Source organism: Phyllobates terribilis, unplaced genomic scaffold, assembly GCF_046119375.1.
Source record: "Phyllobates terribilis strain yellow unplaced genomic scaffold, ASM4611937v1 Scaffold_487__1_contigs__length_1357975, whole genome shotgun sequence".
NCBI classification, from domain to species: Eukaryota; Metazoa; Chordata; class Amphibia; order Anura; family Dendrobatidae; genus Phyllobates; species Phyllobates terribilis.
Window position 1 is genome coordinate 533,967 of NW_027363247.1, and position 26,278 is coordinate 560,244.

Here is a 26,278-nt window from a genome sequence, read left to right on the forward strand (position 1 = left end):
CAGGCAGGGGTTCAGCACTTCCTCAGGTAGATTAGGAGCACCTGACAGAACTCCACTTTCTGTGTTCCTAGCTAGACAGTCTTCACACTGGGTCTGTCTCCCTCCTGCCCTGTGCTTCCCACTCTCAATCCCATTTGGGTGCTCTGAAGCCCCTCCTGTACGTTGGAGTTCCCGGACCTGCTTGTCCCTCACGGGGATTAGAATGAGGCTTCAGCAACTGACTATATAAGCCAGAAGCCTCCCAGCTAAGACCTGGAGTTACACGGCTGGACCAGGGGTCCGTCCCCTTCCTGCGGCTTACGATCCCTGTCTTCTGACAGATGCGGGGCATACGGGTGCCGTCCTGCACTCGCCGTACCCCCTAGGATCCCTTCCTTAGATCGGAGCCTACTCCTCTGCTCCCCTCCTGGGCCTCTAGCACTGGGCCCTGCTTGTGGAGCAGAGCTCCTAAAGAGACTCTGATCCCTGACTGTTCTCCACTGACTCCTCTACCGAACTCTCCTGCCACCCTAAAATGGCTCCCCTTTATATACCTACTACTATAGTGCTCCCTTAAACTACTTCCTCCACCCACACCCACTACTGGTTCCCCCTACCTCTGGGTTCCCCCTACTCCAGCCTGGGACAGGGCTCAGCAGTTGCGCTCATGCATGTTGCCCCTCCAGCCGGCCTGGAGCAGTGTAGTGTTGAATGGGGGTGTTGGGGTTCTGGGCAGCACTCCCTCCTTGTTATGTTCTGCTACCAGAGCTAAGGAAAGAGAGGAGATCTGTCCCTACGATAGAACTCAGCTGAATCCCTACGATGTAACAGGGAACCTGATCCTGCGATCAGACCTGCTAAAGTCCTAAGCTAGTCTGTACGGAGACCTATAGATGTGGGGAAGGAATCCCTACAAGTACTAAGGACTGGGAGGAAAATGGGACACCTCCTAACAGAAATAGTAGCAGACAGACGAACAAACAAAATAGATAGAACATAGAGGTCCGTAGACCAAGCAAACTAACAGAGTTAGATACAGAGCACAGGCTAGCTAGAAAGTAGTTATACAATGAAGTCCAGCAAAGCCAGAAGGGCGGAGCAGGATAATATAGGCCAACAAGGTCATGTGACCAGCAAAGGAAAAAACCTAAGAGCAAGGTTCTAACACTCCTCACCTGAGAGAAGGAGACTCCACACCTCTGGGTGAGGTGCACTATCTCTGTGGTGACTGAACCATCAGGGGCACCACAATTACAAGTCCCATTGTTTTCTGTTTGATTAAAGTGGGCTAATATCTGGCTAATCTAGCTGCCCTAACAAATGTTCAGTTCAAATACCCGCTCCTTGTTCTCTAGGCACAAATTGCTTAGAGGCAGGCGATTACCCTCCTCCCCACAGAACACATGAGAACTCATCTGTATGTTGGGAGAGATGGCTGCTAGCCAAATAGTGTATGGCCAGGCCACAGCTATGCCACAAGGACTTGGCTGACTCCTTTTCAGTAGAGAGGAGCGGTGTTCGACTCGAACTGTTCGCCAATCTCAACTTCGAGCTGTTTTGGGCGGTGTTCGAGCCGTTCGGCGAACACGAACAATTTGAGAAAAATTCGGCTGTTCGAGGTTATGTTCGATAACTGTTCGTGCACCAAAATCATAACTGGATTTTTTCTCAGTAATGCTGAAAATTAATGTTAATACGCAGTTTGAGTGTACAGTGGGGTGGGGGGAGGGGCAGGGGATGGATCTCTGCATAAATAATGAAGATCTCCATTTTTTTTTCTCTTTCCCGCATTTACAGTAGGGAGGTGCAATCTGTCAGCCTATCAGCAGCGCACACACGGAGCGAACTGCTTTTTTTCACACAAGCAAGGGCATGTGTCATTGGCAGTGTATGTCACATGTCCTTGCCCTATAAGACCCAGCCATTTTCCCCGTCACCACCATTTTCTCACTGCTGCAGCTGCGTGTTAGACGGCACTGCTGTTGCTGTGTGCGCTATACTTTGTGTTAATTTCAAGCCAATTTTCGCACAAATCTACAGATAGCTTGGGAGTAGGGAATAGTTGTGATTGCAGTCCTTTTGAGGACTAGGTTACATCAGTTCCTATCACTTTTTGCCAGGCAGGTCTGTACTAGTGCTGTGCAAGTTTTTTTCACAGCATTTGGCTAAATCTAGCAAAGCAAATCCTTTTTGGCCTCTTGCAGTGTGTGTTAGTCAGTGGAGTAGCCTATCTGTGTTGCAAGCTACACCACCTGTGTATAGAATGCAAATTTTTTTACTGCACTTAGTGAAGGAAAACCTTTTGGGCATAGCATCATTCTATTAGTCCATCTATACTTACCTACACCAGGTTGGAAATTCAAAATAATTTTTATCTGCATCTAGCTCTGAAAAAAATGTTTGGCTTCGGCTTGTAGCAGTGTGTGGGACTTGTTCTATTAGTCCATCTATACTAACCTCCACCAGGTTGCAAATTCAAAATAATTTTTTTCTGCATCTAACCCAGTCAATACTTTTGGGCTAATACCACAGTTTGGCCACTCAGCTCTGCTCGGTTCCCATTCATTGTTTTTTGTGCAAACAACTCCAGAGTTGTCAATTAGTTCAGAGGTCCCCAACCGCCGGTCCGCGGACCAGGACCGGGCCGTTGGGGTTTTTCAGCCGGTCCGCGGGGAGAGGGGGCCCCTCCAGCCTCCAGCAGGGCCGCCATCAGGGCATGACTGCCCTGACTCCAGTATGGGGCCCGGCCGGTAGGAGCCCCCTCGGAGCCCCCCTCTTGTGCTTCTCTCTTGCTTATGGCGGTCTCTGTGAGCTTCTCAGCGACATTCAGCCAGCCAGGTATCCTGCCTGCAGTAGATGGAATGTGGCAATGGAACGCTGGCTGCGCGTGTCATAATAGGCTCTGAGCCTTTATATACCTGCGCACAGCAGCAGCCACCTTCAGTCTGCTGCTGGACAGCCAGCAGCAGCAGGAGAGGTAAGTAATCAGCAGCCCTCCTGCTAAGGGTAGACAGCTGCTCGTTCCACCCCACCCCCCGCCTTAATTGGTTCTCCTCCCTTCCAACGGTGTTGAGGCGGGTGGGAACAGCAGGGGGTGAGGGTGCTGTGTTTAAAGAGGTGGAGTTATGCAGATCTAAAACGCATGGATTGCAGCAGCAGCAAGCCGAAAAGTGCAGGCATGTAAGGGATCTAGAGGTTGACAACATGTCTTCTTAACGGGAGTCCAGGAGCTCATCTCCACAAATGGACTCTTCAGGATCCTTGGGTGGCTCCGTAGTTCGAAACCAATTCTGGTTATCGCTTCTCGGCCTTTTGGCTAAGATCAAGTGTAGTATCTGTTCTTATCAGTTTAATATCTGATACGTCCCCTATCTGGGGACCATATATTAAATGGATTTTTAGAACAGGGAGATGGAAAAAGAGCTTGCTCTGTCCACTCCACGCATTGACCTGGTATTGCAGTATCTCCAGGACCGGTGCACCCCTTCTTTAATGCAGTTTCTAAAATCAGAAAGTATTGAATTCAATGTTTTTTGTTCATTTTGCTTGTTTGTTGGATTTTGGGATGGACTCTTTGGCTTTGCTTTTATTCTCCTCATTGGATTTTTCATGTTCAAAGTTGCAGAAGCCAGATGACAAGCTCATTTTGGTTCAACTTCAGCAACTGTGCATTGCATTGCCATGTAATGTAACGCAATGCTATCTTTCTAGCTCTCCCTCTTTACTTCCTTTTGGATAAACAGACATATTAGGCAAGCATTTTGGAGCTTTCACCTAAATAACTACAGGTGGTGAGATAAGCTGCACAATATAATTGACCTTTCAGTATATTGTTGCACACACACCATCTATTTAGCAAATGCCCTTGTTATCAACAGCAGCCTTTTAAACTCACCTGAGCTAACAGGTATGTGCGCTGGTTACTCTGCTGCGCTTAAAATTTCTTTTTTGGTTTGCTACAATGCCTTTTCTGAAACGTTGTCTCCCTCTGCTGGAACACTGACTTCTTTCAATTAATGCCTGCAGACTATAAAAGAGAACCCAACCCAAAAAGTTTGGTTGATTAGTCTGTGGCATTCTGTTAAACTGTTGCTTATGGCGGTCTCTGTGAGCTTCTCAGCGACATTCAGCCAGCCAGGTATCCTGCCTGCAGTAGATGGAATGTGGCAATGGAACGCTGGCTGCGCGTGTCATAATAGGCTCTGAAACTTTATATACCTGCGCACAGCAGCGGCCACCTTCAGTCTGCTGCTGGACAGCCAGCAGCAGCAGGAGAGGTAAGTAATCAGCAGCCCTCCTGCTAAGGGTAGACAGCTGCTCGTTCCACCCCACCCCCCGCCTTAATTGGTTCTCCTCCCTTCCAACGGTGTTGAGGCGGGTGGGAACAGCAGGGGGTGAGGGTGCTGTGTTTAAAGAGGTGGAGTTATGCAGATCTAAAACGCGTGGATTGCAGCAGCAGCAAGCCGAAAAGTGCAGGCATGTAAGGGATCTAGAGGTTGACAACATGTCTTCTTAACGGGAGTCCAGGAGCTCATCTCCACAAATGGACTCTTCAGGATCCTTGGGTGGCTCCGTAGTTCGAAACCAATTCTGGTTATCGCTTCTCGGCCTTTTGGCTAAGATCAAGTGTAGTATCTGTTCTTATCAGTTTAATATCTGATACGTCCCCTATCTGGGGACCATATATTAAATGGATTTTTAGAACAGGGAGATGGAAAAAGAGCTTGCTCTGTCCACTCCACGCATTGACCTGGTATTGCAGTATCTCCAGGACCGGTGCACCCCTTCTTTAATGCAGTTTCTAAAATCAGAAAGTATTGAATTCAATGTTTTTTGTTCATTTTGCTTGTTTGTCGGATTTTGGGATGGACTCTTTGGCTTTGCTTTTCTTCTCCTCATTGGATTTTTCATGTTCAAAGTTGCAGAAGCCAGATGACAAGCTCATTTTGGTTCAACTTCAGCAACTGTGCATTGCATTGCCATGTAATGTAACGCAATGCTATCTTTCTAGCTCTCCCTCTTTACTTCCTTTTGGATAAACAGACATATTAGGCAAGCATTTTGGAGCTTTCACCTAAATAACTACAGGTGGTGAGATAAGCTGCACAATATAATTGACCTTTCAGTATATTGTTGCACACACACCATCTATTTAGCAAATGCCCTTGTTATCAACAGCAGCCTTTTAAACTCACCTGAGCTAACAGGTATGTGCGCTGGTTACTCTGCTGCGCTTAAAATTTCTTTTTTGGTTTGCTACAATGCCTTTTCTGAAACGTTGTCTCCCTCTGCTGGAACACTGACTTCTTTCAATTAATGCCTGCAGACTATAAAAGAGAACCCAACCCAAAAAGTTTGGTTGATTAGTCTGTGGCATTCTGTTAAACTGTTGCTTATGGCGGTCTCTGTGAGCTTCTCAGCGACATTCAGCCAGCCAGGTATCCTGCCTGCAGTAGATGGAATGTGGCAATGGAACGCTGGCTGCGCGTGTCATAATAGGCTCTGAGACTTTATATACCTGCGCACAGCAGCAGCCACCTTCAGTCTGCTGCTGGACAGCCAGCAGCAGCAGGAGAGGTAAGTAATCAGCAGCCCTCCTGCTAAGGGTAGACAGCTGCTCGTTCCACCCCACCCCCCGCCTTAATTGGTTCTCCTCCCTTCCAACGGTGTTGAGGCGGGTGGGAACAGCAGGGGGTGAGGGTGCTGTGTTTAAAGAGGTGGAGTTATGCAGATCTAAAACGCGTGGATTGCAGCAGCAGCAAGCCGAAAAGTGCAGGCATGTAAGGGATCTAGAGGTTGACAACATGTCTTCTTAACGGGAGTCCAGGAGCTCATCTCCACAAATGGACTCTTCAGGATCCTTTGGTGGCTCCGTAGTTCGAAACCAATTCTGGTTATCGCTTCTCGGCCCTTTGGCACGATCTATCAGGTTTACCTGTGTGGTCTTGCCTGTGAGGTGCTCTTGGTACCCTTTCTCTCGGCCTGGGGGGATCGTTCCTCTTCGGAGGGACTTATCCCCCCTGCTGCTATTGGGAGGAAGGATTAGTCCGGGAGCAACGGGAAGGGATCCCATGAAGGCTTGCGCCTTTCAGAGAGAAGAGTCGGTACGTTCCTGAGTGAAGGATGCCGGCAACGCTCACATATTCATCGGGTGATGCCCGGATGCGGAACACCGTGAGGATTGAAGTTGGAGCAGGATCGAGGACGGAGAAGAACTTGGACTACATCTGCCATAGGATTCTGCTTGGAGTTCTGGAGTTTCGGCGGGAAGACATATTCTGCTTCCAGGACAATGAGTACAAGGGGACTTACACCATCACCTTCAAGAGCCAGGGATGCTGTCACCAACTCGTACAAAAGGTAAATGAGAAAAACTACTTAGATGAATTGGATGGACTAACCTTTTGTCTCTTGTATGCCTATGACGAGATCCCTATCGTGGTGCATTTCCCGAACCCCTTTGTGGAAGCTGCAGACATCTCGACCTACCTTATCCGTTATTGTGATGATCTGAGATACCTGGGCACTGTGAAGAACGCGGTAGGCTTCTGGTGCGGCAAGAGGAGGTACATGGCCCGTCTAAAGAGGGACCCAAGCGGAGTGGGAGGAATGCTACACCCTCCCTCAACATTTGTGATCGGTAAGAGCAGAGGCTACTTATTTTACCCTGGAATGCCGGTATGTTGCAGGAACTGTGGACAAATGGGTCATACCCAAACGTCCTGCACGGGCAGGAAAGTAGACCGCTGCAATAATTGCAGCTGTTACGGACATTTAATGAAGGACTGTCCCGCTAGGAGGAAATGCAATCTTTGTGGTGAGGCGGGGCACATGTTCCGAGGATGCCCCAACAGGACCAGGACCAGGACTTACGCAGAAGCTGCATCTTCTGCAGCTGAGCCGATGCGCCCGCCGGTCTTCACTGGCGGGCCGGCGTCGGAGGGCGGTTCGAAGGGCGAGAAGGCTGGGATGGAGCAGGGAGCCGGAGGCCCCTCTGGGGCGGCCCCTGCATCGAAGTCCCTTAACGATGGGCGGACCTCGCATGGACCGGAGCGGAGGGGTCCTCCTTCTGGGAGGGTATCCTCCGTGTCGATGGTTCCCGATACCGATCCTGTTGGGCTGGAGGGTGGTGCCCCTGTGTGGTTGGCTACAGGGGACCACGCAGCGATGGCCTCAGGATCTTCCAGGGCAATTAGCCAGCCAGATGAGGGGGCTTTGCTTCTAGGTGGCGAACATCAGGGAATCTGTGTTGGTGATCTTATCCTGATGGACCAGTCTCTCCCCCTGGAGGAGGTGGAGGAAGAGGAGGACTGCACCAGTGACCTAGTGGAGTCTGCCCCGAAAAAGAGACGGAATTTCGAAGCCCCAGCGTCTCCTGGAATGTGGCTGGGAACCGTGACCTACGAGGGGGCAACCGCCGGCTCACAGAATATCGAGTCATTTGGGTCCTCTAGCCCGGATGTCCTGGAGCAATTTGGCATACAGGGCTTTGAGTCAGGTGTCCTCATGGAAGATCCACCACCCTGACCTATGAATGCCCACATTAAGACTTGTCTCACTGAATGTGAGGTCATTAAAGAGCCCAGTTCGTAGGGCTGCTCTATTTAAGTACTTAGAAACCACTGACTTTGACATATGTTTATTACAGGAATGCGGGATACAACATGCACTAAATTATAATGACATCAAGATAGATTGGAGACTGGGGCCCTCCATCTGGTCTGGCTCCAATGACAACAAGTCAGCGGGGGTGGGCTTCCTCTGTCGTGGGAGAAATATTGCTATAAATACTGTCACAGAAATAGTACCAGGCAGAGTGGTTTTAGTGCATTTTAAATTTAATGGTTTTACCCTACGTGTAATGAATGTTTATGCTTCCCCTGATAAGCAAGAGAGAATTAATTTATTTGGGATATTGCCATTGTACTGTACTGGGTCATCTCCCCTGATTGTAGGGGGTGATTTTAATTGTCTTTGTGCTAGTGAACAACGAGCGGGGGGTGACCCTTTACGCAAATTGGATAAGTCATGTCATCTATTGAAAGATTTTATAACTGATTTTAAATTATGCGATGCGTGGAGGTCACTCCTGCCGACGGACCCTGGTTATACGTGGTCCGGAAGAGGGGTGTCCTCCAGGATCGATTTTATTTTCCTATCAGATGATTTTAACCCTGTAAAATGTGTTTTAACATCAAATATATTTTCTGACCATAAGGGCTTGGAGGTGCACCTAGAATACCGGGATGAACAGAGGGTCAACAGGGGCCTCTGGCGTCTAAGTACTTACCTGCTGGAGGACCCTCTGATTCGACAAGACTTTTGTAAAGCCTATCAAGCCTGGCGGCGACAAAAACCTTCTGATGCCCCTATGGTAACCTGGTGGGAAAATTTGAAAAAAAAAAGTCAGAATGTTTTTTATAAAAGCAGGGAGACGTAAAGCTAGAGAGAAAAAAAGATGTTTTAGTGATCTTAACACCAAACTACAAACACTTTTTAAATTCAAAGAGCTAGGGGTGGAGGTGGGAGATGATATTGCTAGCCTAAAAACTGAAATTCAGAACTGCATAGACACAAAGGGGAAAGAGATTATTTTTAACTCTAGAGTTCAGCACTTGGAGGAGGGGGAGAAGTGCTCTCGCTTCTTCTTCAAAAAAGTCATGGATAAAAGAGAAGTGATCACAAATCTAGAGGGTGAAACATCTATGCAGGGAATGTTGAATGCTACTTTTAACTTTTATAAGCATCTTTTTAGTAAAAAGTGTATAGATGAGTCCTTTTTATCTGATGCTCTTAATGATCTCGATTTTAAGTTAAATTTTACAGACCAGGAGTTTTTAGAACGCGATATTGTTTTAGAGGAATTATTTTATGTTTTTAAAAGTTTCTCTAAGGGTAAAGCACCTGGGTGTGACGGACTACCTGTAGAATTTTACCTTACTTTTTGGGACATTTTAAAAGAGGACCTTTTTATGCTTTTTAAAGAAGTTTTTATTTCTGAACAGTTGCCATTTTCGTGGAGGAGAGGAGTGGTGTCTTTGATATATAAAAAAGGTGACCGCAGTACTCTAGCGAATTGGAGACCCATAACTCTCCTAAATGTTGATTACAAGGTACTTGCTAAGGTGGTTGCAGACCGGCTCAGGAGTGTCATTGCCAAACTGATCCGGCCTGAGCAGGTATGTAGTGTACCAGGCAGAAGTATTTCAGAGGTTTTAAACGTATTAAGGGATGTAATTTGGTATTCCAGAGACCGGGGTCAAAATGTAGCTCTTTTAGCCCTAGATATTGAAAAAGCTTTCGATAGAGTCTCTCATAGTTTTCTTTTTAGAGTTTTAAAAAGAATGGGTATCCCTAATAAGCTTTTAAATTGTATTAAGATTTTATATAAAAATTGTTTTAATCAAATTTCTCTTAATGGCTTTTTAACAGATGGAGTTCCCCTTGAGTCCGGAGTGAAGCAGGGATGCCCCTTGTCGCCCATCCTGTTCATCTGCGCCATGGAGCCCCTGCTGAGCGCAATAAGAAAAGACAAAGTAATTAGAGGGGTTCCTGTTCCTGGCGGAGGTGGCAGTGATGTGAGAGTCTTTGGCTACATGGATGACGTGACGGTTGTGTGCGTGGACCCTGCTTCCCTCCGGAGGGCGGTGTTGCGCATTGATTTTTTTTCCCAGGCATCCGGTTTCAAACTTAATTTAAATAAATCTGAATGTCTGACTTTGGGATCCTGGGACACCGCCCAACTCCCGCAGCTCACTATAAAACGAGACAATGTAAAAATTCTTGGAGTTGTTTTTAACGAGGAGAATGTGGGAACTCAAAGCTGGGAGAATGTCATAGAAAAAATGTCAAAGAAAATATCATTTTGGGGTTTGAGGTCCCTAACAATGGAGGGGAAAATTTTAATTATAAAATCAGTGTTGTTACCCCTCATACTGTATATAGCTATGGTGTACCCCCCCTCTGATGTTTTAATTAAAAAAATGACTAGGATGATCTTTATGTTTTTATGGAACTCCAAAATGGAAAAATTAAGGCGAGAAATAATGAGGAAGAATAAAATGAACGGCGGAAGGGATGTCCCCGATTTACATATTTATTTGTATTTAAATTATTTCTGCTTTTGTTTCAAACATTTTAATGGTAATAGTGCGCTAAGTTATTTTTTAAAATATACTTGTGGGATGATTTTTAAAAGATGGTTTAAGTTGTCGTTGAATTCCCCTGTTTTACTATGCCCCCCCAAACACCAAGCAATCTTAGAAAAGACTGTTCGATTTTATAGCCTTGGTGATTTTAAAATGGACATTTTTAAAGACCGCAAGAAGCTTTTATCTTTTCTGAGGAGGAATGAAGATGTGACCCCCATAGTAAATTTCTCAGAAGAGAGGTCGAAGCAAGTTTGGAAGAATGTCTTCGGAAAATTTTTAGCAAATGGACATAAGGACATCGCATGGATGGTGGTCCACCAGTGCCTCCCCACCAGAGAGTTTCAACACAGGAGAGGCCTGGTGGCCAGAGCCAAATGCCCCAGAGACTCATGTGTTAATGATGAAACCACCTTGCACCTTATGTGGAATTGCCCGTTTGCACAGGAACTTTGGCACAAAGTTGGGATTCTTTTAAAATGGACTTGCGGTTTAAGAGATTTTAACCATGAATATGTTTTATATGGCCTTTTTAAATGTCCGACCCCTCAACAGTATTGTATATGTTGGTGTATGATTAACTGTTTTAAAGACGCCCTTTGGAAGGCACGCAATATTTTACTTTTTAAACGTGATGCTATTTCTGTGAAGGATTGTCTTAAAATTGCTTTTAGTCAGATGTATATTTATTACTTGAGGGATGTCAAATGTATTGGGAGGAGGGATGCTAATCGTATATGGGGTTTTTATGGGTGGAATTCTGTGTTTTAATAATGTATTTGTGTTGCTGTTTTTGATTGTAAACCATCTTTTACGCACATAATAAAATATGTTGAAACCTGATCTGTTCTTATCAGTTTAATATCTGATACGTCCCCTATCTGGGGACCATATATTAAATGGATTTTTAGAACAGGGAGATGGAAAAAGAGCTTGCTCTGTCCACTCCACGCATTGACCTGGTATTGCAGTATCTCCAGGACCGGTGCACCCCTTCTTTAATGCAGTTTCTAAAATCAGAAAGAATTGAATTCAATGTTTTTTGTTCATTTTGCTTGTTTGTCGGATTTGGGGATGGACTCTTTGGCTTTGCTTTTCTTCTCCTCATTGGATTTTTCATGTTCAAAGTTGCAGAAGCCAGATTACAAGCTCATTTTGGTTCAACTTCAGCAACTGTGCATTGCATTGCCATGTAATGTGATGCAATGCTATCTTTCTAGCTCTCCCTTTTTACTTCCTTTTGGATAAACAGACATATTAGGCAAGCATTTTGGAGCTTTCACCTAAATAACTACAGGTGGTGAGATAAGCTGCACAATATAATTGACCTTTCAGTATATTGTTGCACACACACCATCTATTTAGCAAATGCCCTTGTTATCAACAGCAGCCTTTTAAACTCACCTGAGCTAACAGGTATGTGCGCTGGTTACTCTGCTGCGCTTAAAATTTCTTTTTTGGTTTGCTACAATGCCTTTTCTGAAACGTTGTCTCCTTCTGCTGGAACACTGACTTCTTTCATTTAATGCCTGCAGACTATAAAAGAGAACCCAACCCAAAAAGTTTGGTTGATTAGTCTGTGGCATTCTGTTAAACTGTTGCTTATGGCGGTCTCTGTGAGCTTCTCAGCGACATTCAGCCAGCCAGGTATCCTGCCTGCAGTAGATGGAATGTGGCAATGGAACGCTGGCTGCGCGTGTCATAATAGGCTCTGAGCCTTTATATACCTGTGCACAGCAGCAGCCACCTTCAGTCTGCTGCTGGACAGCCAGCAGCAGCAGCAGCAGGAGAGGTATGTAATCAGGAGCCCTCCTGCTAAGGGTAGACAGCTGCTCGTTCCACCCCACCCCCCGCCTTAATTGGTTCTCCTCCCTTCCAACGGTGTTGAGGCGGGTGGGAACAGCAGGGGGTGAAGGTGCTGTGTTTAAAGAGGTGGAGTTATGCAGATCTAAAATGCGTGGATTGCAGCAGCAGCAAGCCGAAAAGTGCAGGCATGTAAGGGATCTAGAGGTTGACAACATGTCTTCTTAACGGGAGTCCAGGAGCTCATCTCCACAAATGGACTTTTCAGGATCCTTGGGTGGCTCCGTAGTTTGAAACCAATTCTGGTTATCGCTTCTCGGCCTTTTGGCTAAGATCAAGTGTAGTATCTTTCGAAAAGGCGGTTTTGGATGTTGGCCGCCCTAGTAGATTGATACATTATGCACACTGGGGTTTAGGCGCTTGTTAGTACGCCAGGTGGCTAATATAGTCATCTGGTGGAAAGCATGGCCCCCCAGGATCGACGCCATTGGGCCGGGGAAGATCGAAAGCCCGAAGTGTGAAGTGCCCCAGGAGTGGTGACCCTGGGGTGCCTTAACTCGCTGGGATTGGGAACCCCACTTGAGTTTATGGCACATTTGCACTAGCACTTCAATATTTCTTTCTTCACACACACCCTTATTCCGGGCCTTCTGGCCTTAGGATGGGGAATTTTTCAATTCCCGGTCGAAGGTCCGGGCAGTATTATACTGTGAAACCTTCACTATTTATTTAATTTTTTTTTGTCACTGTGTGTCCACTTTTTCACGTGTGTCCACGTCCTTACTGGGATTTTGTCGGGATGCGGTTCCCTTACGGGTTCCTCTCTTGGCAGGTCTAGGGGGGGAGTGTGTGGCCATCAGGTTCCGCTCCCCCCTGAACCCCACTGGCTCTCCTCTTTCGGGAGGAGAGCGTTGTTGGCTCCCCTCTTCCGGGAGGGGAGCACAGTCTTTGGCTCCCAGTGCCTTGCTCGGGTGAGAACTCGGGCAGGTATTGGGGGTAAGATTGGGTCGCCTCTGGCTCCGGCTGGAGGTGGCTATTTGTCCCTGTTCCTCGCTGTGGCCTTCTGGCTCGGAGGGACGGGGAATGGTTTGGGGGACCCTTCTCCTTTTGGAGAGGGTTTCAAGAAGACCAGCATCCTAGTGCACTTTTTTTTGTGGCACTTGTCACTTTTTTAAGCGCACTCGGGTTTTGTACACGAATTCGGGCTTTCGACAAAAAAAAAAAAAATCTGTTCTTATCAGTTTAATATCTGATACGTCCCCTATCTGGGGACCATATATTAAATGGATTTTTAGAACAGGGAGATGGAAAAAGAGCTTGCTCTGTCCACTCCACGCATTGACCTGGTATTGCAGTATCTCCAGGACTGGTGCACCCCTTCTTTAATGCAGTTTCTAAAATCAGAAAGAATTGAATTCAATGTTTTTTGTTCATTTTGCTTGTTTGTCGGATTTTGGGATGGACTCTTTGGCTTTGCTTTTCTTCTCCTCATTGGATTTTTCATGTTCAAAGTTGCAGAAGCCAGATTACAAGCTCATTTTGGTTCAACTTCAGCAACTGTGCATTGCATTGCCATGTAATGTGATGCAATGCTATCTTTCTAGCTCTCCCTTTTTACTTCCTTTTGGATAAACAGACATATTAGGCAAGCATTTTGGAGCTTTCACCTAAATAACTACAGGTGGTGAGATAAGCTGCACAATATAATTGACCTTTCAGTATATTGTTGCACACACACCATCTATTTAGCAAATGCCCTTGTTATCAACAGCAGCCTTTTAAACTCACCTGAGCTAACAGGTATGTGCGCTGGTTACTCTGCTGCGCTTAAAATTTCTTTTTTGGTTTGCTACAATGCCTTTTCTGAAACGTTGTCTCCTTCTGCTGGAACACTGACTTCTTTCATTTAATGCCTGCAGACTATAAAAGAGAACCCAACCCAAAAAGTTTGGTTGATTAGTCTGTGGCATTCTGTTAAACTGTTGCTTATGGCGGTCTCTGTGAGCTTCTCAGCGACATTCAGCCAGCCAGGTATCCTGCCTGCAGTAGATGGAATGTGGCAATGGAACGCTGGCTGCGCGTGTCATAATAGGCTCTGAGCCTTTATATACCTGTGCACAGCAGCAGCCACCTTCAGTCTGCTGCTGGACAGCCAGCAGCAGCAGGAGAGGTATGTAATCAGGAGCCCTCCTGCTAAGGGTAGACAGCTGCTCGTTCCACCCCACCCCCCACCTTAATTGGTTCTCCTCCCTTCCAACGGTGTTGAGGCGGGTGGGAACAGCAGGGGGTGAAGGTGCTGTGTTTAAAGAGGTGGAGTTATGCAGATCTAAAACGCGTGGATTGCAGCAGCAGCAAGCCGAAAAGTGCAGGCATGTAAGGGATCTAGAGGTTGACAACATGTCTTCTTAACGGGAGTCCAGGAGCTCATCTCCACAAATGGACTTTTCAGGATCCTTGGGTGGCTCCGTAGTTTGAAACCAATTCTGGTTATCGCTTCTCGGCCTTTTGGCTAAGATCAAGTGTTGTATCTGTTCTTATCAGTTTAATATCTGATACGTCCCCTATCTGGGGACCATATATTAAATGGATTTTTAGAACAGGGAGATGGAAAAAGAGCTTGCTCTGTCCACTCCACGCATTGACCTGGTATTGCAGTATCTCCAGGACCGGTGCACCCCTTCTGTAATGCAGTTTCTAAAATCAGAAAGAATTGAATTCAATGTTTTTTGTTCATTTTGCTTGTTTGTCGGATTTTGGGATGGACTCTTTGGCTTTGCTTTTCTTCTCCTCATTGGATTTTTCATGTTCAAAGTTGCAGAAGCCAGATTACAAGCTCATTTTGGTTCAACTTCAGCAACTGTGCATTGCATTGCCATGTAATGTGATGCAATGCTATCTTTCTAGCTCTCCCTTTTTACTTCCTTTTGGATAAACAGACATATTAGGCAAGCATTTTGGAGCTTTCACCTAAATAACTACAGGTGGTGAGATAAGCTGCACAATATAATTGACCTTTCAGTATATTGTTGCACACACACCATCTATTTAGCAAATGCCCTTGTTATCAACAGCAGCCTTTTAAACTCACCTGAGCTAACAGGTATGTGCGCTGGTTACTCTGCTGCGCTTAAAATTTCTTTTTTGGTTTGCTACAATGCCTTTTCTGAAACGTTGTCTCCTTCTGCTGGAACACTGACTTCTTTCATTTAATGCCTGCAGACTATAAAAGAGAACCCAACCCAAAAAGTTTGGTTGATTAGTCTGTGGCATTCTGTTAAACTGTTGCTTATGGCGGTCTCTGTGAGCTTCTCAGCGACATTCAGCCAGCCAGGTATCCTGCCTGCAGTAGATGGAATGTGGCAATGGAACGCTGGCTGCGCGTGTCATAATAGGCTCTGAGCCTTTATATACCTGTGCACAGCAGCAGCCACCTTCAGTCTGCTGCTGGACAGCCAGCAGCAGCAGCAGCAGGAGAGGTATGTAATCAGGAGCCCTCCTGCTAAGGGTAGACAGCTGCTCGTTCCACCCCACCCCCCGCCTTAATTGGTTCTCCTCCCTTCCAACGGTGTTGAGGCGGGTGGGAACAGCAGGGGGTGAAGGTGCTGTGTTTAAAGAGGTGGAGTTATGCAGATCTAAAACGCGTGGATTGCAGCAGCAGCAAGCCGAAAAGTGCAGGCATGTAAGGGATCTAGAGGTTGACAACATGTCTTCTTAACGGGAGTCCAGGAGCTCATCTCCACAAATGGACTTTTCAGGATCCTTGGGTGGCTCCGTAGTTTGAAACCAATTCTGGTTATCGCTTCTCGGCCTTTTGGCTAAGATCAAGTGTAGTATCTGTTCTTATCAGTTTAATATCTGATACGTCCCCTATCTGGGGACCATATATTAAATGGATTTTTAGAACAGGGAGATGGAAAAAGAGCTTGCTCTGTCCACTCCACGCATTGACCTGGTATTGCAGTATCTCCAGGACCGGTGCACCCCTTCTTTAATGCAGTTTCTAAAATCAGAAAGAATTGAATTCAATGTTTTTTGTTCATTTTGCTTGTTTGTCGGATTTTGGGATGGACTCTTTGGCTTTGCTTTTCTTCTCCTCATTGGATTTTTCATGTTCAAAGTTGCAGAAGCCAGATTACAAGCTCATTTTGGTTCAACTTCAGCAACTGTGCATTCCATTGCCATGTAATGTGATGCAATGCTATCTTTCTAGCTCTCCCTTTTTACTTCCTTTTGGATAAACAGACATATTAGGCAAGCATTTTGGAGCTTTCACCTAAATAACTACAGGTGGTGAGATAAGCTGCACAATATAATTGACCTTTCAGTATATTGTTGCACACACACCATCTATTTAGCAAATACCCTTGTTATCAACAGCAGCCTTTTAAACTCACCTGAGCTAACAGGTATGTGCGCTGGTTACTCTGCTGCGCTTAAAATTTCTTTTTTGGTTTGCTACAATGCCTTTTCTGAAACGTTGTCTCCTTCTGCTGGAACACTGACTTCTTTCATTTAATGCCTGCAGACTATAAAAGAGAACCCAACCCAAAAAGTTTGGTTGATTAGTCTGTGGCATTCTGTTAAACTGTTGCTTATGGCGGTCTCTGTGAGCTTCTCAGCGACATTCAGCCAGCCAGGTATCCTGCCTGCAGTAGATGGAATGTGGCAATGGAACGCTGGCTGCGCGTGTCATAATAGGCTCTGAGCCTTTATATACCTGTGCACAGCAGCAGCCACCTTCAGTCTGCTGCTGGACAGCCAGCAGCAGCAGCAGCAGGAGAGGTATGTAATCAGGAGCCCTCCTGCTAAGGGTAGACAGCTGCTCGTTCCACCCCACCCCCCGCCTTAATTGGTTCTCCTCCCTTCCAACGGTGTTGAGGCGGGTGGGAACAGCAGGGGGTGAAGGTGCTGTGTTTAAAGAGGTGGAGTTATGCAGATCTAAAACGCGTGGATTGCAGCAGCAGCAAGCCGAAAAGTGCAGGCATGTAAGGGATCTAGAGGTTGACAACATGTCTTCTTAACGGGAGTCCAGGAGCTCATCTCCACAAATGGACTTTTCAGGATCCTTGGGTGGCTCCGTAGTTTGAAACCAATTCTGGTTATCGCTTCTCGGCCTTTTGGCTAAGATCAAGTGTAGTATCTGTTCTTATCAGTTTAATATCTGATACGTCCCCTATCTGGGGACCATATATTAAATGGATTTTTAGAACAGGGAGATGGAAAAAGAGCTTGCTCTGTCCACTCCACGCATTGACCTGGTATTGCAGTATCTCCAGGACCGGTGCACCCCTTCTTTAATGCAGTTTCTAAAATCAGAAAGAATTGAATTCAATGTTTTTTGTTCATTTTGCTTGTTTGTCGGATTTTGGGATGGACTCTTTGGCTTTGCTTTTCTTCTCCTCATTGGATTTTTCATGTTCAAAGTTGCAGAAGCCAGATTACAAGCTCATTTTGGTTCAACTTCAGCAACTGTGCATTGCATTGCCATGTAATGTGATGCAATGCTATCTTTCTAGCTCTCCCTTTTTACTTCCTTTTGGATAAACAGACATATTAGGCAAGCATTTTGGAGCTTTCACCTAAATAACTACAGGTGGTGAGATAAGCTGCACAATATAATTGACCTTTCAGTATATTGTTGCACACACACCATCTATTTAGCAAATGCCCTTGTTATCAACAGCAGCCTTTTAAACTCACCTGAGCTAACAGGTATGTGCGCTGGTTACTCTGCTGCGCTTAAAATTTCTTTTTTGGTTTGCTACAATGCCTTTTCTGAAACGTTGTCTCCTTCTGCTGGAACACTGACTTCTTTCATTTAATGCCTGCAGACTATAAAAGAGAACCCAACCCAAAAAGTTTGGTTGATTAGTCTGTGGCATTCTGTTAAACTGTTGCTTATGGCGGTCTCTGTGAGCTTCTCAGCGACATTCAGCCAGCCAGGTATCCTGCCTGCAGTAGATGGAATGTGGCAATGGAACGCTGGCTGCGCGTGTCATAATAGGCTCTGAGCCTTTATATACCTGTGCACAGCAGCAGCCACCTTCAGTCTGCTGCTGGACAGCCAGCAGCAGCAGCAGCAGGAGAGGTATGTAATCAGGAGCCCTCCTGCTAAGGGTAGACAGCTGCTCGTTCCACCCCACCCCCCGCCTTAATTGGTTCTCCTCCCTTCCAACGGTGTTGAGGCGGGTGGGAACAGCAGGGGGTGAAGGTGCTGTGTTTAAAGAGGTGGAGTTATGCAGATCTAAAACGCGTGGATTGCAGCAGCAGCAAGCCGAAAAGTGCAGGCATGTAAGGGATCTAGAGGTTGACAACATGTCTTCTTAACGGGAGTCCAGGAGCTCATCTCCACAAATGGACTTTTCAGGATCCTTGGGTGGCTCCGTAGTTTGAAACCAATTCTGGTTATCGCTTCTCGGCCTTTTGGCTAAGATCAAGTGTAGTATCTGTTCTTATCAGTTTAATATCTGATACGTCCCCTATCTGGGGACCATATATTAAATGGATTTTTAGAACAGGGAGATGGAAAAAGAGCTTGCTCTGTCCACTCCACGCATTGACCTGGTATTGCAGTATCTCCAGGACCGGTGCACCCCTTCTTTAATGCAGTTTCTAAAATCAGAAAGAATTGAATTCAATGTTTTTTGTTCATTTTGCTTGTTTGTCGGATTTTGGGATGGACTCTTTGGCTTTGCTTTTCTTCTCCTCATTGGATTTTTCATGTTCAAAGTTGCAGAAGCCAGATTACAAGCTCATTTTGGTTCAACTTCAGCAACTGTGCATTGCATTGCCATGTAATGTGATGCAATGCTATCTTTCTAGCTCTCCCTTTTTACTTCCTTTTGGATAAACAGACATATTAGGCAAGCATTTTGGAGCTTTCACCTAAATAACTACAGGTGGTGAGATAAGCTGCACAATATAATTGACCTTTCAGTATATTGTTGCACACACACCATCTATTTAGCAAATGCCCTTGTTATCAACAGCAGCCTTTTAAACTCACCTGAGCTAACAGGTATGTGCGCTGGTTACTCTGCTGCGCTTAAAATTTCTTTTTTGGTTTGCTACAATGCCTTTTCTGAAACGTTGTCTCCTTCTGCTGGAACACTGACTTCTTTCATTTAATGCCTGCAGACTATAAAAGAGAACCCAACCCAAAAAGTTTGGTTGATTAGTCTGTGGCATTCTGTTAAACTGTTGCTTATGGCGGTCTCTGTGAGCTTCTCAGCGACATTCAGCCAGCCAGGTATCCTGCCTGCAGTAGATGGAATGTGGCAATGGAACGCTGGCTGCGCGTGTCATAATAGGCTCTGAGCCTTTATATACCTGTGCACAGCAGCAGCCACCTTCAGTCTGCTGCTGGACAGCCAGCAGCAGCAGCAGCAGGAGAGGTATGTAATCAGGAGCCCTCCTGCTAAGGGTAGACAGCTGCTCGTTCCACCCCACCCCCCGCCTTAATTGGTTCTCCTCCCTTCCAACGGTGTTGAGGCGGGTGGGAACAGCAGGGGGTGAAGGTGCTGTGTTTAAAGAGGTGGAGTTATGCAGATCTAAAACGCGTGGATTGCAGCAGCAGCAAGCCGAAAAGTGCAGGCATGTAAGGGATCTAGAGGTTGACAACATGTCTTCTTAACGGGAGTCCAGGAGCTCATCTCCACAAATGGACTTTTCAGGATCCTTGGGTGGCTCCGTAGTTTGAAACCAATTCTGGTTATCGCTTCTCGGCCTTTTGGCTAAGATCAAGTGTAGTATCTGTTCTTATCAGTTTAATATCTGATACGTCCCCTATCTGGGGACCATATATTAAATGGATTTTTAGAACAGGGAGATGGAAAAAGAGCTTGCTCTGTCCACTCCACGCATTGACCTGGTATTGCAGTATCTCCAGGACCGGTGCACCCCTTCTTTAATGCAGTTTCTAAAATCAGAAAGAATTGAATTCAATGTTTTTTGTTCATTTTGCTTGTTTGTCGGATTTTGGGATGGACTCTTTGGCTTTGCTTTTCTTCTCCTCATTGGATTTTTCATGTTCAAAGTTGCAGAAGCCAGATTACAAGCTCATTTTGGTTCAACTTCAGCAACTGTGCATTGCATTGCCATGTAATGTGATGCATTGCTATCTTTCTAGCTCTCCCTTTTTACTTCCTTTTGGATAAACAGACATATTAGGCAAGCATTTTGGAGCTTTCACCTAAATAACTACAGGTGGTGAGATAAGCTGCACAATATAATTGACCTTTCAGTATATTGTTGCACACACACCATCTATTTAGCAAATGCCCTTGTTATCAACAGCAGCCTTTTAAACTCACCTGAGCTAACAGGTATGTGCGCTGGTTACTCTGCTGCGCTTAAAATTTCTTTTTTGGTTTGCTACAATGCCTTTTCTGAAACGTTGTCTCCTTCTGCTGGAACACTGACTTCTTTCATTTAATGCCTGCAGACTATAAAAGAGAACCCAACCCAAAAAGTTTGGTTGATTAGTCTGTGGCATTCTGTTAAACTGTTGCTTATGGCGGTCTCTGTGAGCTTCTCAGCGACATTCAGCCAGCCAGGTATCCTGCCTGCAGTAGATGGAATGTGGCAATGGAACGCTGGCTGCGCGTGTCATAATAGGCTCTGAGCCTTTATATACCTGTGCACAGCAGCAGCCACCTTCAGTCTGCTGCTGGACAGCCAGCAGCAGCAGCAGCAGGAGAGGTATGTAATCAGGAGCCCTCCTGCTAAGGGTAGACAGCTGCTCTTTCCACCCCACCCCCCGCCTTAATTGGTTCTCCTCCCTTCCAACGGTGTTGAGGCGGGTGGGAACAGCAGGGGGTGAAGGTGCTGTGTTTAAAGAGGTGGAGTTATGCAGATCTAAAACGCGTGGATTGCAGCAGCAGCAAGCCGAAAAGTGCAGGCATGTAAGGGATCTAGAGGTTGACAACATGTCTTCTTAACGGGAGTCCAGGAGCTCATCTCCACAAATGGACTTTTCAGGATCCTTGGGTGGCTCCGTAGTTTGAAACCAATTCTGGTTATCGCTTCTCGGCCTTTTGGCTAAGATCAAGTGTAGTATCTTTCGAAAAGGCGGTTTTGGATGTTGGCCGCCCTAGTAGATTGATACATTATGCACACTGGGGTTTAAGCGCTTGTTAGTACGCCAGGTGGCTAATATAGTCATCTGGTGGAAAGCATGGCCCCCCAGGATCGACGCCATTGGGCCGGGGAAGATCGAAAGCCCGAAGTGTGAAGTGCCCCAGGAGTGGTGACCCTGGGGTGCCTTAACTCACTGGGATTGGGAACCCCACTTGAGTTTATGGCACATTTGCACAAGCACTTCAAATTTTCTTTCTTCGCACACACCCTTATTCCGGGCCTTCTGGCCTTAGGATGGGGAATTTTTCAATTCCCGGTCGAAGGTCCGGGCAGTATTATACTGTGAAACCTTCACTATTTATTTAATTTCTTTGTCACTGTGTGTCCACTTATTCACGTGTGTCACGTCCTACTAGGATTTTGTCGGGATGCGGTTCCCTTACGGGTTCCTCTCTTGGCAGGTCTAGGGGGGGAGTGTGTGGCCATCAGGTTCCGCTCCCCCCTGAACCCCCCTGGCTCTCCTCTTTCGGGAGGAGAGCGTTGTTGGCTCCCCTCTTCCGGTAGGGGAGCACAGTCTTTAGCTCCCAGTGCCTTGCTCGGGTGAGAACTCGGGCAGGTGCTGGGGGTAAGATTGGGTCGCCTCTGGCTTCGGCTGGAGGTGGCTTTTTGTCCCTGTTCCTCGCTGTGGCCTTTTGGCTCGGAGGGACGGGGAATGGTTTGGGGGACCCTTCTCCTTTTGGAGAGGGTTTCAAGAAGACCAGCATCCTAGTGCACTTTTTTTGTGGCACTTGTCACTTTTTTAAGCGCACTCGGGTTTTGTACACGAATTCGGGCTTTCAAAAAAAAAAAAAAAAAAAAAATCTGTTCTTATCAGTTTAATATCTGATACGTCCCCTATCTGGGGACCATATATTAAATGGATTTTTAGAACAGGGAGATGGAAAAAGAGCTTGCTCTGTCCACTCCACGCATTGACCTGGTATTGCAGTATCTCCAGGACCGGTGCACCCCTTCTTTAATGCAGTTTCTAAAATCAGAAAGAATTGAATTCAATGTTTTTTGTTTATTTTGCTTGTTTGTCGGATTTTGGGATGGACTCTTTGGCTTTGCTTTTCTTCTCCTCATTGGATTTTTCATGTTCAAAGTTGCAGAAGCCAGATTACAAGCTCATTTTGGTTCAACTTCAGCAACTGTGCATTGCATTGCCATGTAATGTGATGCAATGCTATCTTTCTAGCTCTCCCTTTTTACTTCCTTTTGGATAAACAGACATATTAGGCAAGCATTTTGGAGCTTTCACCTAAATAACTACAGGTGGTGAGATAAGCTGCACAATATAATTGACCTTTCAGTATATTGTTGCACACACACCATCTATTTAGCAAATGCCCTTGTTATCAACAGCAGCCTTTTAAACTCACCTGAGCTAACAGGTATGTGCGCTGGTTACTCTGCTACGCTTAAAATTTCTTTTTTGGTTTGCTACAATGCCTTTTCTGAAACGTTGTCTCCTTCTGCTGGAACACTGACTTCTTTCATTTAATGCCTGCAGACTATAAAAGAGAACCCAACCCAAAAAGTTTGGTTGATTAGTCTGTGGCATTCTGTTAAGCTGTTGCTTATGGCGGTCTCTGTGAGCTTCTCAGCGACATTCAGCCAGCCAGGTATCCTGCCTGCAGTAGATGGAATGTGGCAATGGAACGCTGGCTGCGCGTGTCATAATAGGCTCTGAGCCTTTATATACCTGTGCACAGCAGCAGCCACCTTCAGTCTGCTGCTGGACAGCCAGCAGCAGCAGCAGCAGGAGAGGTATGTAATCAGGAGCCCTCCTGCTAAGGGTAGACAGCTGCTCGTTCCACCCCACCCCCCGCCTTAATTGGTTCTCCTCCCTTCCAACGGTGTTGAGGCGGGTGGGAACAGCAGGGGGTGAAGGTGCTGTGTTTAAAGAGGTGGAGTTATGCAGATCTAAAACGCGTGGATTGCAGCAGCAGCAAGCCGAAAAGTGCAGGCATGTAAGGGATCTAGAGGTTGACAACATGTCTTCTTAACGGGAGTCCAGGAGCTCATCTCCACAAATGGACTTTTCAGGATCCTTGGGTGGCTCCGTAGTTTGAAACCAATTCTGGTTATCGCTTCTCGGCCTTTTGGCTAAGATCAAGTGTAGTATCTGTTCTTATCAGTTTAATATCTGATACGTCCCCTATCTGGGGACCATATATTAAATGGATGTTTAGAACAGGGAGATGGAAAAAGAGCTTGCTCTGTCCACTCCACGCATTGACCTGGTATTGCAGTATCTCCAGGACCGGTGCACCCCTTCTTTAATGCAGTTTCTAAAATCAGAAAGAATTGAATTCAATGTTTTTTGTTCATTTTGCTTGTTTGTCGGATTTTGGGATGGACTCTTTGGCTTTGCTTTTCTTCTCCTCATTGGATTTCTCATGTTCAAAGTTGCAGAAGCCAGATTACAAGCTCATTTTGGTTCAACTTCAGCAACTGTGCATTGCATTGCCATGTAATGTGATGCAATGCTATCTTTCTAGCTCTCCCTTTTTACTTCCTTTTGGATAAACAGACATATTAGGCAAGCATTTTGGAGCTTTCACCTAAATAACTACAGGTGGTGAGATAAGCTGCACAATATAATTGACCTTTCAGTATATTGTTGCACACACACCATCTATTTAGCAAATGCCCTTGTTATCAACAGCAGCCTTTTAAACTCACCTGAGCTAACAGGTATGTGCGCTGGTTACTCTGCTGCGCTTAAAATTTCTTTTTTGGTTTGCTACAATGCCTTTTCTGAAACGTCTCCTTCTGCTGGAACACTGACTTCTTTCATTTAATGCCTGCAAACTATAAAAGAGAACCCAACCCAAAAAGTTTGGTTGATTAGTCTGTGGCATTCTGTTAAACTGTTGCTTATGGCGGTCTCTGTGAGCTTCTCAGCGACATTCAGCCAGCCAGGTATCCTGCGTGCAGTAGATGGAATGTGGCAATGGAACGCTGGCTGCGCGTGTCATAATAGGCTCTGAGCCTTTATATACCTGTGCACAGCAGCAGCCACCTTCAGTCTGCTGCTGGACAGCCAGCAGCAGCAGCAGCAGGAGAGGTATGTAATCAGGAGCCCTCCTGCTAAGGGTAGACAGCTGCTCGTTCCACCCCACCCCCCGCCTTAATTGGTTCTCCTCCCTTCCAACGGTGTTGAGGCGGGTGGGAACAGCAGGGGGTGAAGGTGCTGTGTTTAAAGAGGTGGAGTTATGCAGATCTAAAACGCGTGGATTGCAGCAGCAGCAAGCCGAAAAGTGCAGGCATGTAAGGGATCTAGAGGTTGACAACATGTCTTCTTAACGGGAGTCCAGGAGCTCATCTCCACAAATGGACTTTTCAGGATCCTTGGGTGGCTCCGTAGTTTGAAACCAATTCTGGTTATCGCTTCTCGGCCTTTTGGCTAAGATCAAGTGTAGTATCTGTTCTTATCAGTTTAATATCTGATACGTCCCCTATCTGGGGACCATATATTAAATGGATTTTTAGAACAGGGAGATGGAAAAAGAGCTTGCTCTGTCCACTCCACGCATTGACCTGGTATTGCAGTATCTCCAGGACCGGTGCACCCCTTCTTTAATGCAGTTTCTAAAATCAGAAAGAATTGAATTCAATGTTTTTTGTTCATTTTGCTTGTTTGTCGGATTTTGGGATGGACTCTTTGGCTTTGCTTTTCTTCTCCTCATTGGATTTTTCATGTTCAAAGTTGCAGAAGCCAGATTACAAGCTCATTTTGGTTCAACTTCAGCAACTGTGCATTGCATTGCCATGTAATGTGATGCAATGCTATCTTTCTAGCTCTCCCTTTTTACTTCCTTTTGGATAAACAGACATATTAGGCAAGCATTTTGGAGCTTTCACCTAAATAACTACAGGTGGTGAGATAAGCTGCACAATATAATTGACCTTTCAGTATATTGTTGCACACACACCATCTATTTAGCAAATGCCCTTGTTATCAACAGCAGCCTTTTAAACTCACCTGAGCTAACAGGTATGTGCGCTGGTTACTCTGCTGCGCTTAAAATTTCTTTTTTGGTTTGCTACAATGCCTTTTCTGAAACGTTGTCTCCTTCTGCTGGAACACTGACTTCTTTCATTTAATGCCTGCAGACTATAAAAGAGAACCCAACCCAAAAAGTTTGGTTGATTAGTCTGTGGCATTCTGTTAAACTGTTGCTTATGGCGGTCTCTGTGAGCTTCTCAGCGACATTCAGCCAGCCAGGTATCCTGCCTGCAGTAGATGGAATGTGGCAATGGAACGCTGGCTGCGCGTGTCATAATAGGCTCTGAGCCTTTATATACCTGTGCACAGCAGCAGCCAAATTCAGTCTGCTGCTGGACAGCCAGCAGCAGCAGCAGCAGGAGAGGTATGTAATCAGGAGCCCTCCTGCTAAGGGTAGACAGCTGCTCGTTCCACCCCACCCCCCGCCTTAATTGGTTCTCCTCCCTTCCAACGGTGTTGAGGCGGGTGGGAACAGCAGGGGGTGAAGGTGCTGTGTTTAAAGAGGTGGAGTTATGCAGATCTAAAACGCGTGGATTGCAGCAGCAGCAAGCCGAAAAGTGCAGGCATGTAAGGGATCTAGAGGTTGACAACATGTCTTCTTAACGGGAGTCCAGGAGCTCATCTCCACAAATGGACTTTTCAGGATCCTTGGGTGGCTCCGTAGTTTGAAACCAATTCTGGTTATCGCTTCTCGGCCTTTTGGCTAAGATCAAGTGTAGTATCTTTTGAAAAGGCAGTTTTGTCCTTGGGCTGCCCTAGTAAATTGATGCATATTACACACTGGTTTGGTGCACTTGTTAGTACGCCAGGTGGCTCATAGAGTTATCTGATGGAAAACATGGCCCTCCAGGATTGAAGTCACTAGGCTGGGTAAGTGTGAGGGCTTTGGAGCAATGTGCCCCAGGAGTAGGCGCCCTGGTGGGAGTCCAAGCTTACTGGGACTGGGAACCCCAGAAAGACTTGGCTTCGTAGCACGCCGCACCTTTGCCAATCATACTTTCTGAGCAACCCCCCCTATTCCTGGCCTCCGGGCTAGGAAGGGGAATTTTTATAAACCCGGTCGGAGGTCCGGTCAGCTTTGGGCTGAGAAACCAACACAGGCTCCAGCTCCACTAGGGTGGCAGCCTAGATGGAAGCTGGGAGCACGAAAACGGCTCTTCTCCGGCTTCGGCTAGGGAGAGCATCGGAGATCCCTGACCCTCGCTGTGGCCTTCTG

The 26,278-nt window shown here is 46.2% G+C and overlaps 12 non-coding genes and 3 pseudogenes across 12 annotated transcripts; all 15 read left to right on the forward strand.

Annotated features, from left to right (window-relative positions):
* Positions 1 to 3,275: 3,275 nt before the first annotated feature.
* Positions 3,276 to 3,466, forward strand: LOC141229747 (U2 spliceosomal RNA). Its single transcript, XR_012296369.1, has one exon. It is a non-coding gene; the product is annotated as a U2 spliceosomal RNA (small nuclear RNA).
* A 1,109-nt stretch (positions 3,467 to 4,575) lies between these two features.
* Positions 4,576 to 4,766, forward strand: LOC141229513 (U2 spliceosomal RNA). The gene has a single exon (XR_012296172.1). It is a non-coding gene; the product is annotated as a U2 spliceosomal RNA (small nuclear RNA).
* Positions 4,767 to 10,933: 6,167 nt separating this feature from the next.
* Positions 10,934 to 11,123, forward strand: LOC141229681 (U2 spliceosomal RNA). The gene has a single exon (XR_012296330.1). It is a non-coding gene; the product is annotated as a U2 spliceosomal RNA (small nuclear RNA).
* Positions 11,124 to 12,238: 1,115 nt separating this feature from the next.
* Positions 12,239 to 12,330, forward strand: LOC141229716 (U2 spliceosomal RNA; annotated as a pseudogene).
* A 792-nt stretch (positions 12,331 to 13,122) lies between these two features.
* LOC141229698 (U2 spliceosomal RNA) lies at positions 13,123 to 13,310 on the forward strand. The gene has a single exon (XR_012296343.1). It is a non-coding gene; the product is annotated as a U2 spliceosomal RNA (small nuclear RNA).
* Positions 13,311 to 14,419: 1,109 nt separating this feature from the next.
* LOC141229644 (U2 spliceosomal RNA) lies at positions 14,420 to 14,610 on the forward strand. Its single transcript, XR_012296299.1, has one exon. It is a non-coding gene; the product is annotated as a U2 spliceosomal RNA (small nuclear RNA).
* A 1,115-nt stretch (positions 14,611 to 15,725) lies between these two features.
* On the forward strand, positions 15,726 to 15,916 carry LOC141229524 (U2 spliceosomal RNA). Its single transcript, XR_012296183.1, has one exon. It is a non-coding gene; the product is annotated as a U2 spliceosomal RNA (small nuclear RNA).
* A 1,115-nt stretch (positions 15,917 to 17,031) lies between these two features.
* On the forward strand, positions 17,032 to 17,222 carry LOC141229535 (U2 spliceosomal RNA). The gene has a single exon (XR_012296194.1). It is a non-coding gene; the product is annotated as a U2 spliceosomal RNA (small nuclear RNA).
* Positions 17,223 to 18,337: 1,115 nt separating this feature from the next.
* Positions 18,338 to 18,528, forward strand: LOC141229546 (U2 spliceosomal RNA). Its single transcript, XR_012296205.1, has one exon. It is a non-coding gene; the product is annotated as a U2 spliceosomal RNA (small nuclear RNA).
* Positions 18,529 to 19,643: 1,115 nt separating this feature from the next.
* On the forward strand, positions 19,644 to 19,834 carry LOC141229557 (U2 spliceosomal RNA). The gene has a single exon (XR_012296216.1). It is a non-coding gene; the product is annotated as a U2 spliceosomal RNA (small nuclear RNA).
* Positions 19,835 to 20,949: 1,115 nt separating this feature from the next.
* Positions 20,950 to 21,041, forward strand: LOC141229715 (U2 spliceosomal RNA; annotated as a pseudogene).
* Positions 21,042 to 21,835: 794 nt separating this feature from the next.
* LOC141229697 (U2 spliceosomal RNA) lies at positions 21,836 to 22,021 on the forward strand. The gene has a single exon (XR_012296342.1). It is a non-coding gene; the product is annotated as a U2 spliceosomal RNA (small nuclear RNA).
* Positions 22,022 to 23,136: 1,115 nt separating this feature from the next.
* On the forward strand, positions 23,137 to 23,327 carry LOC141229635 (U2 spliceosomal RNA). Its single transcript, XR_012296290.1, has one exon. It is a non-coding gene; the product is annotated as a U2 spliceosomal RNA (small nuclear RNA).
* A 1,112-nt stretch (positions 23,328 to 24,439) lies between these two features.
* On the forward strand, positions 24,440 to 24,630 carry LOC141229570 (U2 spliceosomal RNA). Its single transcript, XR_012296227.1, has one exon. It is a non-coding gene; the product is annotated as a U2 spliceosomal RNA (small nuclear RNA).
* A 1,115-nt stretch (positions 24,631 to 25,745) lies between these two features.
* On the forward strand, positions 25,746 to 25,861 carry LOC141229714 (U2 spliceosomal RNA; annotated as a pseudogene).
* Positions 25,862 to 26,278: the final 417 nt, after the last annotated feature.